Below are 15,836 nucleotides of genomic sequence, written 5' to 3'. Positions count from 1 at the left end.
TCTCCGAGGGCACACGGTGTCCACCAGCTCTCCCGGGTGACTCGAGCTCTGTTCCGAGGTCCCGCAGTGTCCACCAGCACCCCCGGGCGACTCGAGCTCATGTGCGATGGCCCACGGGGTCGACCATTTTTCCTAGGCTACTCTGGCTCGGGTACGGGTGCCAGCGGTGTCGAGTACACCCCCGGGCGTCTCGGACTCATGTCCAAAGACCCGCGAGGTCGACCATCAGTCCCGTGCGACTCGGGCCCGGGTCCGATGGTCCACGGGGTTGACCAGCTGTCCAGCTTTCTCGGGCCCTGTTCCGAGGGCCCGCGGGGTCGACCAGCTCTCCCGGGAGACTCGCGCCCGGCTCCGATAACCCGCGAGGTCGACCAGCTCTCCCGAGCGACTCGCAGTCCTCTCCGAGGGCCCGCGGTGTCCGGCAGCATTCCCGGGCGACTCGCGCTCTGGTCGATGGCCCGCATTGTCGACTAGCTCTCCCGGGAGACTCGGGCCCTAGCCTGAGGTCCTGCGGGCTCGACCAGATGTCCCGGCCGACCTGGGGTGGAGTTCCACTGCCTGCGGTGTCGCACAGCTCTCCCGAGCGTCTCGGGGCCCTCGTCCGATGGCCCGCGATGTCGACCAGTGTCCTTGATGACTTGCGCTCAGGTCCAAGGGCCCATGGGGTCGACCAGCCTTCCCGGGTTACTCGTGCTCGGGTCCGATGACCCGCAGGTTACACCAACTCTCCCGGGCGACTCGCGCTCCGGTCCAAGGGCCCGCAGTGTCGACCAGCAATCCTTGGCGACTCGTGCTCGCTTGCGAGGTCCCGCGGGGTCGACCAGCTGTCCCAGTCTTCTCGGGCCCTGTTCCGAGGGCCCGCGGTGTCGACCAGCTCTACCGCACGACTCGTGCCCGGCTGTGATAGCCAGTGGTTTCAACAAGCTCTCCCAGGCGACTCAGGCCAGTGTCCGAGGGCCCACGGTGTCGACCAGCTCTGCTGGGCGACTCGCGCTGGGGTCCGAGGTCCCGTGGGGTCGACCAGATGTCCCGGGCTTCTCGGGCTATGGTCCGAGGTCCCGCGTGGTCCACCAGCTCTCCCGGGCGACTAGAACTCGGTTCCGAGGTCCCGCAGGGTTCACCAGCATTCCCAGGCGACTCGCGCTCCGGCCGATGGCCCACATTGTCGACCAGCTCTCCTGGGAGACTCGGGCCCATGCCTGAGGGCCTGCAGGCTCGACCAGATGTCCCAGCCGACCTGGGGCCGTGCTCCAGTGCCTGCGGGGTTGACCAGCTCTCCCGGGCGACTCGGGCCCCGGTCCGATGGCCCGCGAAGTCGACAGGCTCTCCTGGGCGACTCGTGCATGGGTCCGTGGGCCCACGGGGTCGACCAGTTCCCCCAGGTGACTCGGGCTTGGGCCGAGTGTCGCGGGGTCGCCAGATTTCCCGGACAACTCGCGCTCGGGTCCGAGGGCCCGCCGTTTGACAAGAACTCCCGGGTGACTCGGGTTCGGTTCTTTTTCCCCACGGAGTCGACCACCTGTCCCGCACGACTCACGCCCGCTTCCGAGGCCCCGGGGGGTCTACCAGCTGTCCTGAGCATTTTGGGCCAGTGTCCGAGTGCCCGCGTGTTTCGACCAGCTCTCCCTGGCGACTCAGGCCCGAGTCCGAGGGCCCAAGCGGTCGACCAGATGTCCCGGACGACTCGTGCCCGGCTGTGCTAGCCTGCGGGCTCGACAAGCTCTCCTGGGTGCCTCAGGCCAGTGTCCGTGGGCCCGTGCAGAAGAGCAGCTGTCCCGGGCAACTCGGGCCCATGTCCGAGGGCCTGCGATGTCGACCTGCTAACCTGGGCAACTCGCGCTGGGGTCCGAGGTCCCGTGGGTTCGACCAGATGTCCCGGGCTACTCAGGCTATTGTCCCAGATCCAGCGTGGTCCACCAGCTCTCCCGGGCGGCTCAAGTTCGGTTCCGAGGTCCCGCGGGGTCAAGCAGCATCCCCGGGCCACTCGGGCTCGTGTCCGATGGCCCGCCGAGTCGACCATATGTCCCAGGCTACTCTGGCTCGGGTACGGGTGCCAGTGGTGTTGAGTACACTCCCGGGGAACTCAGACTCATGTCCAAAGAACCGCGAGGTCAACCATCAATCCCATGCGACTCGGGCCAGGGTCCGATGGTCTGCGGGGTCGACCAGCTGTCCCAGTCTTCTCGGGCCCTGTTCCGAGGGCCCGCGGGGTCGACCAGCTCTCCCGGGCGACTCGCGCCCGGCTCCTTTAACCCACGAAGTCGACCAGCTCTCCCAGGCGACTCGCACTCTTCTCCGAGGGCACACGGTGTCCACCAGCTCTCCCGGGTGACTCGAGCTGTGTTCCGAGGTCCCGCAGTGTCCACCAGCACCCCCGGGCGACTCGAGCTCATGTGCGATGGCCCACGGGGTCGACCATTTTTCCTAGGCTACTCTGGCTCGGGTACGGGTGCCAGCGGTGTCGAGTACACCCCCGGGCGTCTCGGACTCATGTCCAAAGACCCGCGAGGTCGACCATCAGTCCCGTGCGACTCGGGCCCGGGTCCGATGGTCCACGGGGTTGACCAGCTGTCCAGCCTTCTCGGGCCCTGTTCCGAGGTCCCACGGGGTCGACCAGCTCTCCCGGGAGACTCGTGCCCGGCTCCGATAACCCGCGAGGTCGACCAGCTCTCCCGAGCGACTCGCAGTCCTCTCCGTGGGCCCGCGGTGTCCGGCAGCATTCCCGGGGGACTCGCGCTCCGGTCGATGGCCCGCATTGTCGACTAGCTCTCCCGGGAGACTCGGGCCCTAGCCTGAGGTCCTGCGGGCTCGACCAGATGTCCCGGCCGACCTGGGGTGGAGTTCCACTGCCTGCGGTGTCGCACAGCTCTCCCGAGCGTCTCGGGGCCCTCGTCCGATGGCCCGCGATGTCGACCAGTGTCCTTGATGACTTGCGCTCAGGTCCAAGGGCCCATGGGGTCGACCAGCCTTCCCGGGTTACTCGTGCTCGGGTCCGATGACCCGCAGGTTACACCAACTCTCCCGGGCGACTCGCGCTCCGGTCCAAGGGCCCGCAGTGTCGACAAGCAATCCTTGGCGACTCGTACTCGCTTGCGAAGTCCCGCGGGGTCGACCAGCTGTCCCAGTCTTCTCGGGCCCTGTTCCGAGGGCCCGCGGGGTCGACCAGCTCTCCCGGGAGACTCGCGCCCGTCTCCGATAACCCGCGAGGTCGACCAGCTCTCCCGAGCGACTCGCAGTCCTCTCCGATGCCCGCGGTGTCCGGCAGCATTCCGGGCGACTCGCGCTCTGGTCGATGGCCCGCATTGTCGACTAGCTCTCCCGGGAGACTCGGGCCCTAGCCTGAGGTCCTGCGGGCTCGACCAGATGTCCCGGCCGACCTGGGGTGGAGTTCCACTGCCTGCGGTGTCGCACAGCTCTCCCGAGCGTCTCGGGGCCCTCGTCCGATGGCCCGCGATGTCGACCAGTGTCCTTGATGACTTGCGCTCAGGTCCAAGGGCCCATGGGGTCGACCAGCCTTCCCGGGTTACTCGTGCTCGGGTCCGATGACCCGCAGGTTACACCAACTCTCCCGGGCGACTCGCGCTCCTGTCCAAGTGCCCGCAGTGTCGACCAGCAATCCTTGGCGACTCGTGCTCGCTTGCGAGGTCCCGCGGGTCGACCAGCTGTCCCAGTCTTCTCGGCCCTGTTCCGAGGGCCCGCGGTGTCGACCAGCTCTACCGCACGACTCGTGCCCGGCTGTGATAGCCAGTGGTTTCAACAAGCTCTCCCAGGCGACTCAGGCCAGTGTCCGAGGGCCCACGGTGTCGACCAGCTCTGCTGGGCGACTCGCGCTGGGGTCCGAGGTCCCGTGGGGTCGACCAGATGTCCCGGGCTTCTCGGGCTATGGTCCCAGGTCCCGCGTGGTCCACCAGCTCTCCCGGGCGACTAGAGCTCGGTTCCGAGGTCCCGCAGGGTTCACCAGCATTCCCAGGCGACTCGCGCTCCGGTCGATGGCCCACATTGTCGACCAGCTCTCCTGGGAGACTCGGGCCCATGCCTGAGGGCCTGCAGGCTCGACCAGATGTCCCAGCCGACCTGGGGCCGTGCTCCAGTGCCTGCGGGGTTGACCAGCTCTCCCGGGCGACTCGGGCCCCGGTCCGATGGCCCGCGAAGTCGACAGGCTCTCCTGGGCGACTCGTGCATGGGTCCGTGGGCCCACGGGGTCGACCAGTTCCCCCAGGTGACTCGGGCTTGGGCCGAGTGTCGCGGGGTCGCCAGATTTCCCGGACAACTCGCGCTCGGGTCCGAGGGCCCGCCGTTTGACAAGAACTCCCGGGTGACTCGGGTTCGGTTCTTTTTCCCCACGGAGTCGACCACCTGTCCCGCACGACTCACGCCCGCTTCCGAGGCCCCGGGGGGTCTACCAGCTGTCCTGAGCATTTTGGGCCAGTGTCCGAGTGCCCGCGTGTTTCGACCAGCTCTCCCTGGCGACTCAGGCCCGGGTCCGAGGGCCCAAGGGGTCGACCAGCTGTCCCGGACGACTCGTGCCCGGCTGTGCTAGCCTGCGGGCTCGACAAGCTCTCCTGGGTGAATCAGGCCAGTGTCCGTGGGCCCGTGCAGAAGAGCAGCTGTCCCGGGCAACTCGGGCCCATGTCCGAGGGCCTGCGATGTCGACCTGCTAACCTGGGCAACTCGCGCTGGGGTCCGAGGTCCCGTGGGTTCGACGAGATGTCCCGGGCTACTCAGGCTATTGTCCCAGATCCAGCGTGGTCCACCAGCTCTCCCGGGCGGCTCAAGTTCGGTTCCGAGGTCCCGCGGGGTCAAGCAGCATCCCCGGGCCACTCGGGCTCGTGTCCGATGGCCCGCCGAGTCGACCATATGTCCCAGGCTACTCTGGCTCGGGTACGGGTGCCAGTGGTGTTGAGTACACTCCCGGGCAACTCAGACTCATGTCCAAAGAACCGCGAGGTCAACCATCAATCCCATGCGACTCGGGCCAGGGTCCGATGGTCTGCGGGGTCGACCAGCTGTCCCAGTCTTCTCGGGCCCTGTTCCGAGGGCCCGCGGGGTCGACCAGCTCTCCCGGGCGACTCGCGCCCGGCTCCTTTAACCCACGAAGTCGACCAGCTCTCCCAGGCGACTCGCACTCTTCTCCGAGGGCACACGGTGTCCACCAGCTCTCCCGGGTGACTCGAGCTGTGTTCCGAGGTCCCGCAGTGTCCACCAGCACCCCCGGGCGACTCGAGCTCATGTGCGATGGCCCACGGGGTCGACCATTTTTCCTAGGCTACTCTGGCTCGGGTACAGGTGCCAGCGGTGTCGAGTACACCCCCGGGCGTCTCGGACTCATGTCCAAAGACCCGCGAGGTCGACCATCAGTCCCGTGCGACTCGGGCCCGGGTCCGATGGTCCACGGGGTTGACCAGCTGTCCAGCCTTCTCGGGCCCTGTTCCGAGGGCCCGCGGGGTCGACCAGCTCTCCCGGGAGACTCGTGCCCGGCTCCGATAACCCGCGAGGTCGACCAGCTCTCCCGAGCGACTCGCAGTCCTCTCCGTGGGCCCGCGGTGTCCGGCAGCATTACCGGGCGACTCGCGCTCCGGTCGATGGCCCGCATTGTCGACTAGCTCTCCCGGGAGACTCGGGCCCTAGCCTGAGGTCCTGCGGGCTCGACCAGATGTCCCGGCCGACCTGGGGTGGAGTTCCACTGCCTGCGGTGTCGCACAGCTCTCCCGAGCGTCTCGGGGCCCTGTCCGATGGCCCGCGATGTCGACCAGTGTCCTTGATGACTTGCGCTCAGGTCCAAGGGCCCATGGGGTCGACCAGCCTTCCCGGGTTACTCGTGCTCGGGTCCGATGACCCGCAGGTTACACCAACTCTCCCGGGCGACTCGCGCTCCGGTCCAAGGGCCCGCAGTGTCGACCAGCAATCCTTGGCGACTCGTGCTCGCTTGCGAAGTCCCGCGGGGTCGACCAGCTGTCCCAGTCTTCTCGGGCCCTGTTCCGAGGGCCCGCGGGGTCGACCTGCTCTACCGCACGACTCGTGCCCGGCTGTGATAGCCAGTGGTTTCAACAAGCTCTCTCAGGCGACTCAGGCCAGTGTCCGAGGGCCCACGGTGTCGACCAGCTCTGCTGGGCGACTCGCGCTGGGGTCCGAGGTCCCGTGGGGTCGACCAGATGTCCCGGGCTTCTCGGGCTATGGTCCCAGGTCCCGCGTGGTCCACCAGCTCTCCCGGGCGACTAGAGCTCGGTTCCGAGGTCCCGCAGTGTTCACCAGCATTCCCAGGCGACTCGCGCTCCGGTCGATGGCCCACATTGTCGACCAGCTCTCCTGGGAGACTCGGGCCCATGCCTGAGGGCCTGCAGGCTCGACCAGATGTCCCGGCCGACCTGGGGCCGTGCTCCAGTGCCTGCGGGGTTGACCAGCTCTCCCGGGCGACTCGGGCCCCGGTCCGATGGCCCGCGAAGTTGACAGGCTCTCCCGGGGGACTCGTGCGTGGGTCCGTCGGCCTACGGGGTCGACTAGTTCCCCCAGGTGACTCGGGCTTGGGCCAAGTGTCGCGCGGTCGCCAGATTTCCCGGACAATTCGCGCTCGGGTCCGAGGGCCTGCCGTTTTGAGAAGAACTCCCGGGTGACTCGGGTTCGGTTCTTTTACCCCACGGAGTAGACCACCTGTCCCGCACGACTCACGCCCGCTTCCGAGGCCCCAGGGGGTCTACCAGCTGTCCTGAGCATTTTGGGCCAGTGTCCGAGTGCCCGCGTGTTTCGACCAGCTCTCCCTGGCGACTCAGGCCCGAGTCCGAGGGCCCAAGGGGTCGACCAGCTGTCCCGGACGACTCGTGCCCGGCTGTGCTAGCCTGCGGGCTCGACAAGCTCTCCTGGGTGACTCAGGCCAGTGTCCGTGGGCCCGTGCAGAAGAGCAGCTGTCCCGGGCAACTCGGGCCCATGTCCGAGGGCCTGCGATGTCGACCTGCTAACCTGGGCAACTCGCGCTGGGGTCCGAGGTCCCGTGGGTTCGACCAGATGTCCCGGGCTACTCAGGCTATTGTCCCAGATCCAGCGTGGTCCACCAGCTCTCCCGGGCGGCTCCAGTTCGGTTCCGAGGTCCCGCGGGGTCAACCAGCATCCCCGGGCCACTCGGGCTCGTGTCCGATGGCCCGCCGAGTCGACCATATGTCCCAGGCTACTCTGGCTCGGGTACCGGTGCCAGTGGTGTTGAGTACACTCCCGGGCAACTCAGACTCATGTCCAAAGAACCGCGAGGTCAACCATCAATCCCATGCGACTCGGGCCAGGGTCCGATGGTCTGCGGGGTCGACCAGCTGTCCCAGTCTTCTCGGGCCCTGTTCCGAGGGCCCGCGGGGTCGACCAGCTCTCCCGGGCGACTCGCGCCCGGCTCCTTTAACCCACGAAGTCGACCAGCTCTCCCAGGCGACTCGCACTCTTCTCCGAGGGCACACGGTGTCCACCAGCTCTCCCGGGTGACTCGAGCTCTGTTCCGAGGTCCCGCAGTGTCCACCAGCACCCCCGGGCGACTCGAGCTCATGTGCGATGGCCCACGGGGTCGACCATTTCTCCTAGGCTACTCTGGCTCGGGTACGGGTGCCAGCGGTGTCGAGTACACCCCCGGGCGTATCGGACTCATGTCCAAAGACCCGCGAGGTCGACCATCAGTCCCGTGCGACTCGGGCCAGGGTCCGATGGTCTGCGGGGTCGACCAGCTGTCCCAGTCTTCTCGGGCCCTGTTCCGAGGGCCCGCGGGGTCGACCAGCTCTCCCGGGAGACTCGCGCCCGGCTCCGATAATCCGCAAGGTCGACCAGCTCTCCCGAGCGACTCGCAGTCCTCTCCGAGGGCCCGCGGTGTCCGGCAGCATTCCCGGGTGACTCGCGCTCCGGTCGATGGCCCGCATTGTCGACTAGCTCTCCCGGGAGACTCGGGCCCTAGCCTGAGGTCCTGCGGGCTCGACCAGATGTCCCGGCCGATCTGGGGTGGAGTTCCACTGCCTGCGGTGTCGCACAGCTCTCCCGAGCGTCTCGGGGCACTCGTCCGATGGCCCGCGATGTCGACCAGTGTCCTTGATGACTTGTGCTCAGGTCCAAGGGCCCATGGGGTCGACCAGCCTTCCCGGGTTACTCGTGCTCGGGTCCGATGACCCGCAGGTTACACCAAATCTCCCGGGCGACTCGCGCTCCTGTCCAAGGCCCGCAGTGTCGACCAGCAATCCTTGGCGACTCGTGCTCGCTTGCGAGGTCCCGCGGGGTCGACCAGCTCTACCGCACGACTCGTGCCCGGCTGTGATAGCCAGTGGTTTCAACAAGATCTCCCGGGCGACTCAGGCCAGTGTCCGAGGGCCCACGGTGTCGTCCAGCTCTGCTGGGCGACTCGCGCTGGGGTCCGAGGTCCCGTGGGGTCGACCAGATGTCCCGGGCTTCTCGGGTTATGGTCCGAGGTCCCGCGTGGTCCACCAGCTCTCCCGGGCGACTAGAGCTCGGTTCCGAGGTCCCGCAGGGTTCACCAGCATTCCCAGGCGACTCGCGCTCCGGTCGATGGCCCACATTGTCGACCAGCTCTCCTGGGAGACTCGGGCCCATGCCTGAGGGCCTGCAGGCTCGACCAGATGTCCCGGCCGACCTGGGGCCGTGCTCCAGTGCCTGCGGGGTTGACCAGCTCTCCCGGGCGACTCGGGCCCCGGTCCGATGGCACGCGAAGTCGACAGGCGCTCCCGGGCGACTCGTGCGTGGGTCCGTGGGCCCACGGGGTCGACCAGTTCCCCCAGGTGACTCGGGCTTGGGCCGAGTGTCGCGCGGTCGCCAGATTTCCCGGACAATTCGCGCTCGGGTCCGAGGGCCTGCCGTTTTGAGAAGAACTCCCGGGTGACTCGGGTTCGGTTCTTTTTCCCCACGGAGTCGACCACCTGTCCCGCACGACTCACGCCCGCTTCCGAGGCCCCAGGGGGTCTACCAGCTGTCCTGAGCATTTTGGGCCAGTGTCCGAGTGCCCGCGTGTTTCGACCAGCTCTCCCTGGCGACTCAGGCCCGAGTCCGAGGGCCCAAGCGGTCGACCAGCTGTCCCGGACGACTCGTGCCCGGCTGTGCTAGCCTGCGGGCTCGACAAGCTCTCCTGGGTGACTCAGGCCAGTGTCCGTGGGCCCGTGCAGAAGAGCAGCTGTCCCGGGCAACTCGGGCCCATGTCCGAGGGCCTGCGATGTCGACCTGCTAACCTGGGCAACTCGCGCTGGGGTCCGAGGTCCCGTGGGTTCGACCAGATGTCCCGGGCTACTCAGGCTATTGTCCCAGATCCAGCGTGGTCCACCAGCTCTCCCGGGCGGCTCAAGTTCGGTTCCGAGGTCCCGCGGGGTCAACCAGCATCCCCGGGCCACTCGGGCTCGTGTCCGATGGCCCGCCGAGTCGACCATATGTCCCAGGCTACTCTGGCTCGGGTACGGGTGCCAGTGGTGTTGAGTACACTCCCGGGCAACTCAGACTCATGTCCAAAGAACCGCGAGGTCAACCATCAATCCCATGCGACTCGGGCCAGGGTCCGATGGTCTGCGGGGTCGACCAGCTGTCCCAGTCTTCTCGGGCCCTGTTCCGAGGGCCCGCGGGGTCGACCAGCTCTCCCGGGCGACTCGCGCCCGGCTCCTTTAACCCACGAAGTCGACCAGCTCTCCCAGGCGACTCGCACTCTTCTCCGAGGGCACACGGTGTCCACCAGCTCTCCCGGGTGACTCGAGCTCTGTTCCGAGGTCCCGCAGTGTCCACCAGCACCCCCGGGCGACTCGAGCTCATGTGCGATGGCCCACGGGGTCGACCATTTTTCCTAGGCTACTCTGGCTCGGGTACGGGTGCCAGCGGTGTCGAGTACACCCCCGGGCGTCTCGGACTCATGTCCAAAGACCCGCGAGGTCGACCATCAGTCCCGTGCGACTCGGGCCCGGGTCCGATGGTCCACGGGGTGACCAGCTGTCCAGCTTCTCGGGCCCTGTTCCGAGGGCCCGCGGGGTCGACCAGCTCTCCCGGGAGACTCGCGCCCGGCTCCGATAACCGCGAGGTCGACCAGCTCTCCCGAGCGACTCGCAGTCCTCTCCGAGGGCCCGCGGTGTCCGGCAGCATTCCCGGGCGACTCGCGCTCCGGTCGATGGCCCGCATTGTCGACTAGCTCTCCCGGGAGACTCGGGCCCTAGCCTGAGGTCCTGCGGGCTCGACCAGATGTCCCGGCCGACCTGGGGTGGAGTTCCACTGCCTGCGGTGTCGCACAGCTCTCCCGAGCGTCTCGGGGCCCTCGTCCGATGGCCCGCGATGTCGACCAGTGTCCTTGATGACTTGCGCTCAGGTCCAAGGGCCCATGGGGTCGACCAGCCTTCCCGGGTTACTCGTGCTCGGGTCCGATGACCCGCAGGTTACACCAACTCTCCCGGGCGACTCGCGCTCCGGTCCAAGGGCCCGCAGTGTCGACCAGCAATCCTTGGCGACTCGTGCTCGCTTGCGAGGTCCCGCGGGGTCGACCAGCTGTCCCAGTCTTCTCGGCCCTGTTCCGAGGGCCCGCGGGTCGACCAGCTCTACCGCACGACTCGTGCCCGGCTGTGATAGCCAGTGGTTTCAACAAGCTCTCCCGGCGACTCAGGCCAGTGTCCGAGGGCCCACGGTGTCGACCAGCTCTGCTGGGCGACTCGCGCTGGGGTCCGAGGTCCCGTGGGGTCGACCAGATGTCCCGGGCTTCTCGGGCTATGGTCCGAGGTCCCGCGTGGTCCACCAGCTCTCCCGGGCGACTAGAGCTCGGTTCCGAGGTCCCGCAGGGTTCACCAGCATTCCCAGGCGACTCGCGCTCCGGTCGATGGCCCACATTGTCGACCAGCTCTCCTGGGAGACTCGGGCCCTAGCCTGAGGTCCTGCGGGCTCGACCAGATGTCCCGGCCGACCTGGGGCCGTGCTCCAGTGCCTGCGGGGTTGACCAGCTCTCCCGGGCGACTCGGGCCCCGGTCCGATGGCCCGCGAAGTCGACAGGCTCTCCCGGGCGACTCGTGCGTGGGTCCGTGGGCCCACGGGGTCGACCAGTTCCCCCAGGTGACTCGGGCTTGGGCCGAGTGTCGCGCGGTCGCCAGATTTCCCGGACAATTCGCGCTCGGGTCCGAGGGCCTGCCGTTTTGAGAAGAACTCCCGGGTGACTCGGGTTCGGTTCTTTTTCCCCACGGAGTCGACCACCTGTCCCGCACGACTCACGCCCGCTTCCGAGGCCCCGGGGGGTCTACCAGCTGTCCTGAGCATTTTGGGCCAGTGTCCGAGTGCCCGCGTGTTTCGACCAGCTCTCCCTGGCGACTCAGGCCCGAGTCCGAGGGCCCAAGCGGTCGACCAGCTGTCCCGGACGACTCGTGCCCGGCTGTGCTAGCCTGCGGGCTCGACAAGCTCTCCTGGGTGACTCAGGCCAGTGTCCGTGGGCCCGTGCAGAAGAGCAGCTGTCCCGGGCAACTCGGGCCCATGTCCGAGGGCCTGCGATGTCGACCTGCTAACCTGGGCAACTCGCGCTGGGGTCCGAGGTCCCGTGGGTTCGACCAGATGTCCCGGGCTACTCAGGCTATTGTCCCAGATCCAGCGTGGTCCACCAGCTCTCCCGGGCGGCTCAAGTTCGGTTCCGAGGTCCCGCGGGGTCAACCAGCATCCCCGGGCCACTCGGGCTCGTGTCCGATGGCCCGCCGAGTCGACCATATGTCCCAGGCTACTCTGGCTCGGGTACGGGTGCCAGTGGTGTTGAGTACACTCCCGGGCAACTCAGACTCATGTCCAAAGAACCGCGAGGTCAACCATCAATCCCATGCGACTCGGGCCAGGGTCCGATGGTCTGCGGGGTCGACCAGCTGTCCCAGTCTTCTCGGGCCCTGTTCCGAGGGCCCGCGGGGTCGACCAGCTCTCCCGGGCGACTCGCGCCCGGCTCCTTTAACCCACGAAGTCGACCAGCTCTCCCAGGCGACTCGCACTCTTCTCCGAGGGCACACGGTGTCCACCAGCTCTCCCGGGTGACTCGAGCTCTGTTCCGAGGTCCCGCAGTGTCCACCAGCACCCCCGGGCGACTCGAGCTCATGTGCGATGGCCCACGGGGTCGACCATTTTTCCTAGGCTACTCTGGCTCGGGTACGGGTGCCAGCGGTGTCGAGTACACCCCCGGGCTTCTCGGACTCATGTCCAAAGACCCGCGAGGTCGACCATCAGTCCCGTGCGACTCGGGCCCGGGTCCGATGGTCCACGGGGTTGACCAGCTGTCCAGCCTTCTCGGGCCCTGTTCCGAGGGCCCGCGGGTCGACCAGCCTCCCGGGAGCTCGCGCCGTCGCGAGTCGACCGCTCTCCCGAGCGACTCGCAGTCCTCTCCGAGGGCCCGCGGTGTCCGGCAGCATTCCCGGGCGACTCGCGCTCCGGTCGATGGCCCGCATTGTCGACTAGCTCTCCCGGGAGACTCGGGCCCTAGCCTGAGGTCCTGCGGGCTCGACCAGATGTCCCGGCCGACCTGGGGTGGAGTTCCACTGCCTGCGGTGTCGCACAGCTCTCCCGAGCGTCTCGGGGCCCTCGTCCGATGGCCCGCGATGTCGACCAGTGTCCTTGATGACTTGCGCTCAGGTCCAAGGGCCCATGGGGTCGACCAGCCTTCCCGGGTTACTCGTGCTCGGGTCCGATGACCCGCAGGTTACACCAACTCTCCCGGGCGACTCGCGCTCCGGTCCAAGGGCCCGCAGTGTCGACCAGCAATCCTTGGCGACTCGTGCTCGCTTGCGAGGTCCCGCGGGGTCGACCAGCTGTCCCAGTCTTCTCGGGCCCTGTTCCGAGGGCCCGCGGGTCGACCAGCTCTACCGCACGACTCGTGCCCGGCTGTGATAGCCAGTGGTTTCAACAAGCTCTCCCGGGCGACTCAGGCCAGTGTCCGAGGGCCCACGGTGTCGACCAGCTCTGCTGGGCGACTCGCGCTGGGGTCCGAGGTCCCGTGGGGTCGACCAGATGTCCCGGGCTTCTCGGGCTATGGTCCGAGGTCCCGCGTGGTCCACCAGCTCTCCCGGGCGACTAGAGCTCGGTTCCGAGGTCCCGCAGGGTTCACCAGCATTCCCAGGCGACTCGCGCTCCGGTCGATGGCCCACATTGTCGACCAGCTCTCCTGGGAGACTCGGGCCCATGCCTGAGGGCCTGCAGGCTCGACCAGATGTCCCGGCCGACCTGGGGCCGTGCTCCAGTGCCTGCGGGGTTGACCAGCTCTCCCGGGCGACTCGGGCCCCGGTCCGATGGCCCGCGAAGTCGACAGGCTCTCCGGGCGACTCGTGCGTGGGTCCGTGGGCCCACGGGGTCGACCAGTTCCCCCAGGTGACTCGGGCTTGGGCCGAGTGTCGCGGGTCGCCAGATTTCCCGGACAACTCGCGCTCGGGTCCGAGGGCCCGCCGTTTGACAAGAACTCCCGGGTGACTCGGGTTCGGTTCTTTTTCCCCACGGAGTCGACCACCTGTCCCGCACGACTCACGCCCGCTTCCGAGGCCCCGGGGGGGTCTACCAGCTGTCCTGAGCATTTTGGGCCAGTGTCCGAGTGCCCGCGTGTTTCGACCAGCTCTCCCTGGCGACTCAGGCCCGGTCCGAGGGCCCAAGGGTCGACCAGCTGTCCCGGACGACTCGTGCCCGGCTGTGCTAGCCTGCGGGCTCGACAAGCTCTCCTGGGTGACTCAGGCCAGTGTCCGTGGGCCCGTGCAGAAGAGCAGCTGTCCCGGGCAACTCGGGCCCATGTCCGAGGGCCTGCGATGTCGACCTGCTAACCTGGGCAACTCGCGCTGGGGTCCGAGGTCCCGTGGGTTCGACCAGATGTCCCGGGCTACTCAGGCTATTGTCCCAGATCCAGCGTGGTCCACCAGCTCTCCCGGGCGGCTCAAGTTCGGTTCCGAGGTCCCGCGGGGTCAAGCAGCATCCCCGGGCCACTCGGGCTCGTGTCCGATGGCCCGCCGAGTCGACCATATGTCCCAGGCTACTCTGGCTCGGGTACGGGTGCCAGTGGTGTTGAGTACACTCCCGGGCAACTCAGACTCATGTCCAAAGAACCGCGAGGTCAACCATCAATCCCATGCGACTCGGGCCAGGGTCCGATGGTCTGCGGGGTCGACCAGCTGTCCCAGTCTTCTCGGGCCCTGTTCCGAGGGCCCGCGGGGTCGACCAGCTCTCCCGGGCGACTCGCGCCCGGCTCCTTTAACCCACGAAGTCGACCAGCTCTCCCAGGCGACTCGCACTCTTCTCCGAGGGCACACGGTGTCCACCAGCTCTCCCGGGTGACTCGAGCTCTGTTCCGAGGTCCCGCAGTGTCCACCAGCACCCCCGGGCGACTCGAGCTCATGTGCGATGGCCCACGGGGTCGACCATTTTTCCTAGGCTACTCTGGCTCGGGTACGGGTGCCAGCGGTGTCGAGTACACCCCCGGGCGTCTCGGACTCATGTCCAAAGACCCGCGAGGTCGACCATCAGTCCCGTGCGACTCGGGCCCGGGTCCGATGGTCCACGGGGTTGACCAGCTGTCCAGCCTTCTCGGGCCCTGTTCCGAGGGCCCGCGGGGTCGACCAGCTCTCCCGGGAGACTCGCGCCCGGCTCCGATAACCCGCGAGGTCGACCAGCTCTCCCGAGCGACTCGCAGTCCTCTCCGAGGCCCGCGGTGTCCGGCAGCATTCCGGGCGACTCGCGCTCCGGTCGATGGCCCGCATTGTCGACTAGCTCTCCCGGGAGACTCGGGCCCTAGCCTGAGGTCCTGCGGGCTCGACCAGATGTCCCGGCCGACCTGGGGTGGAGTTCCACTGCCTGCGGTGTCGCACAGCTCTCCCGAGCGTCTCGGGGCCCTCGTCCGATGGCCCGCGATGTCGACCAGTGTCCTTGATGACTTGCGCTCAGGTCCAAGGGCCCATGGGGTCGACCAGCCTTCCCGGGTTACTCGTGCTCGGGTCCGATGACCCGCAGGTTACACCAACTCTCCCGGGCGACTCGCGCTCCGGTCCAAGGGCCCGCAGTGTCGACCAGCAATCCTTGGCGACTCGTGCTCGCTTGCGAGGTCCCGCGGGGTCGACCAGCTGTCCCAGTCTTCTCGGGCCCTGTTCCGAGGGCCCGCGGGTCGACCAGCTCTACCGCACGACTCGTGCCCGGCTGTGATAGCCAGTGGTTTCAACAAGCTCTCCCGGGCGACTCAGGCCAGTGTCCGAGGGCCCACGGTGTCGACCAGCTCTGCTGGGCGACTCGCGCTGGGGTCCGAGGTCCCGTGGGGTCGACCAGATGTCCCGGGCTTCTCGGGCTATGGTCCGAGGTCCCGCGTGGTCCACCAGCTCTCCCGGGCGACTAGAGCTCGGTTCCGAGGTCCCGCAGGGTTCACCAGCATTCCCAGGCGACTCGCGCTCCGGTCGATGGCCCACATTGTCGACCAGCTCTCCTGGGAGACTCGGGCCCATGCCTGAGGGCCTGCGGACTCGACCAGATGTCCCGGCCGACCTGGGGCCGTGCTCCAGTGCCTGCGGGGTTGACCAGCTCTCCCGGGCGACTCGGGCCCCGGTCCGATGGCCCGCGAGTTCGACAGGCTCTCCCGGGCGACTCGTGCGTGGGTCCGTGGGCCCACGGGGTCGACCAGTTCCCCCAGGTGACTCGGGCTTGGGCCGAGTGTCGCGGGGTCGCCAGATTTCCCGGACAACTCGCGCTCGGGTCCGAGGGCCCGCCGTTTGACAAGAACTCCCGGGTGACTCGGGTTCGGTTCTTTTTCCCCACGGAGTCGACCACCTGTCCCGCACGACTCACGCCCGCTTCCGAGGCCCCGGGGGTCTACCAGCTGTCCTGAGCATTTTGGGCCAGTGTCCGAGTGCCCGCGTGTTTCGACC

This window comes from Sus scrofa, chromosome 9, assembly GCF_000003025.6.
Source record: "Sus scrofa isolate TJ Tabasco breed Duroc chromosome 9, Sscrofa11.1, whole genome shotgun sequence".
NCBI lineage: Eukaryota > Metazoa > Chordata > Mammalia > Artiodactyla > Suidae > Sus > Sus scrofa.
Note: the sequence above shows the minus strand (reverse complement) of the source record.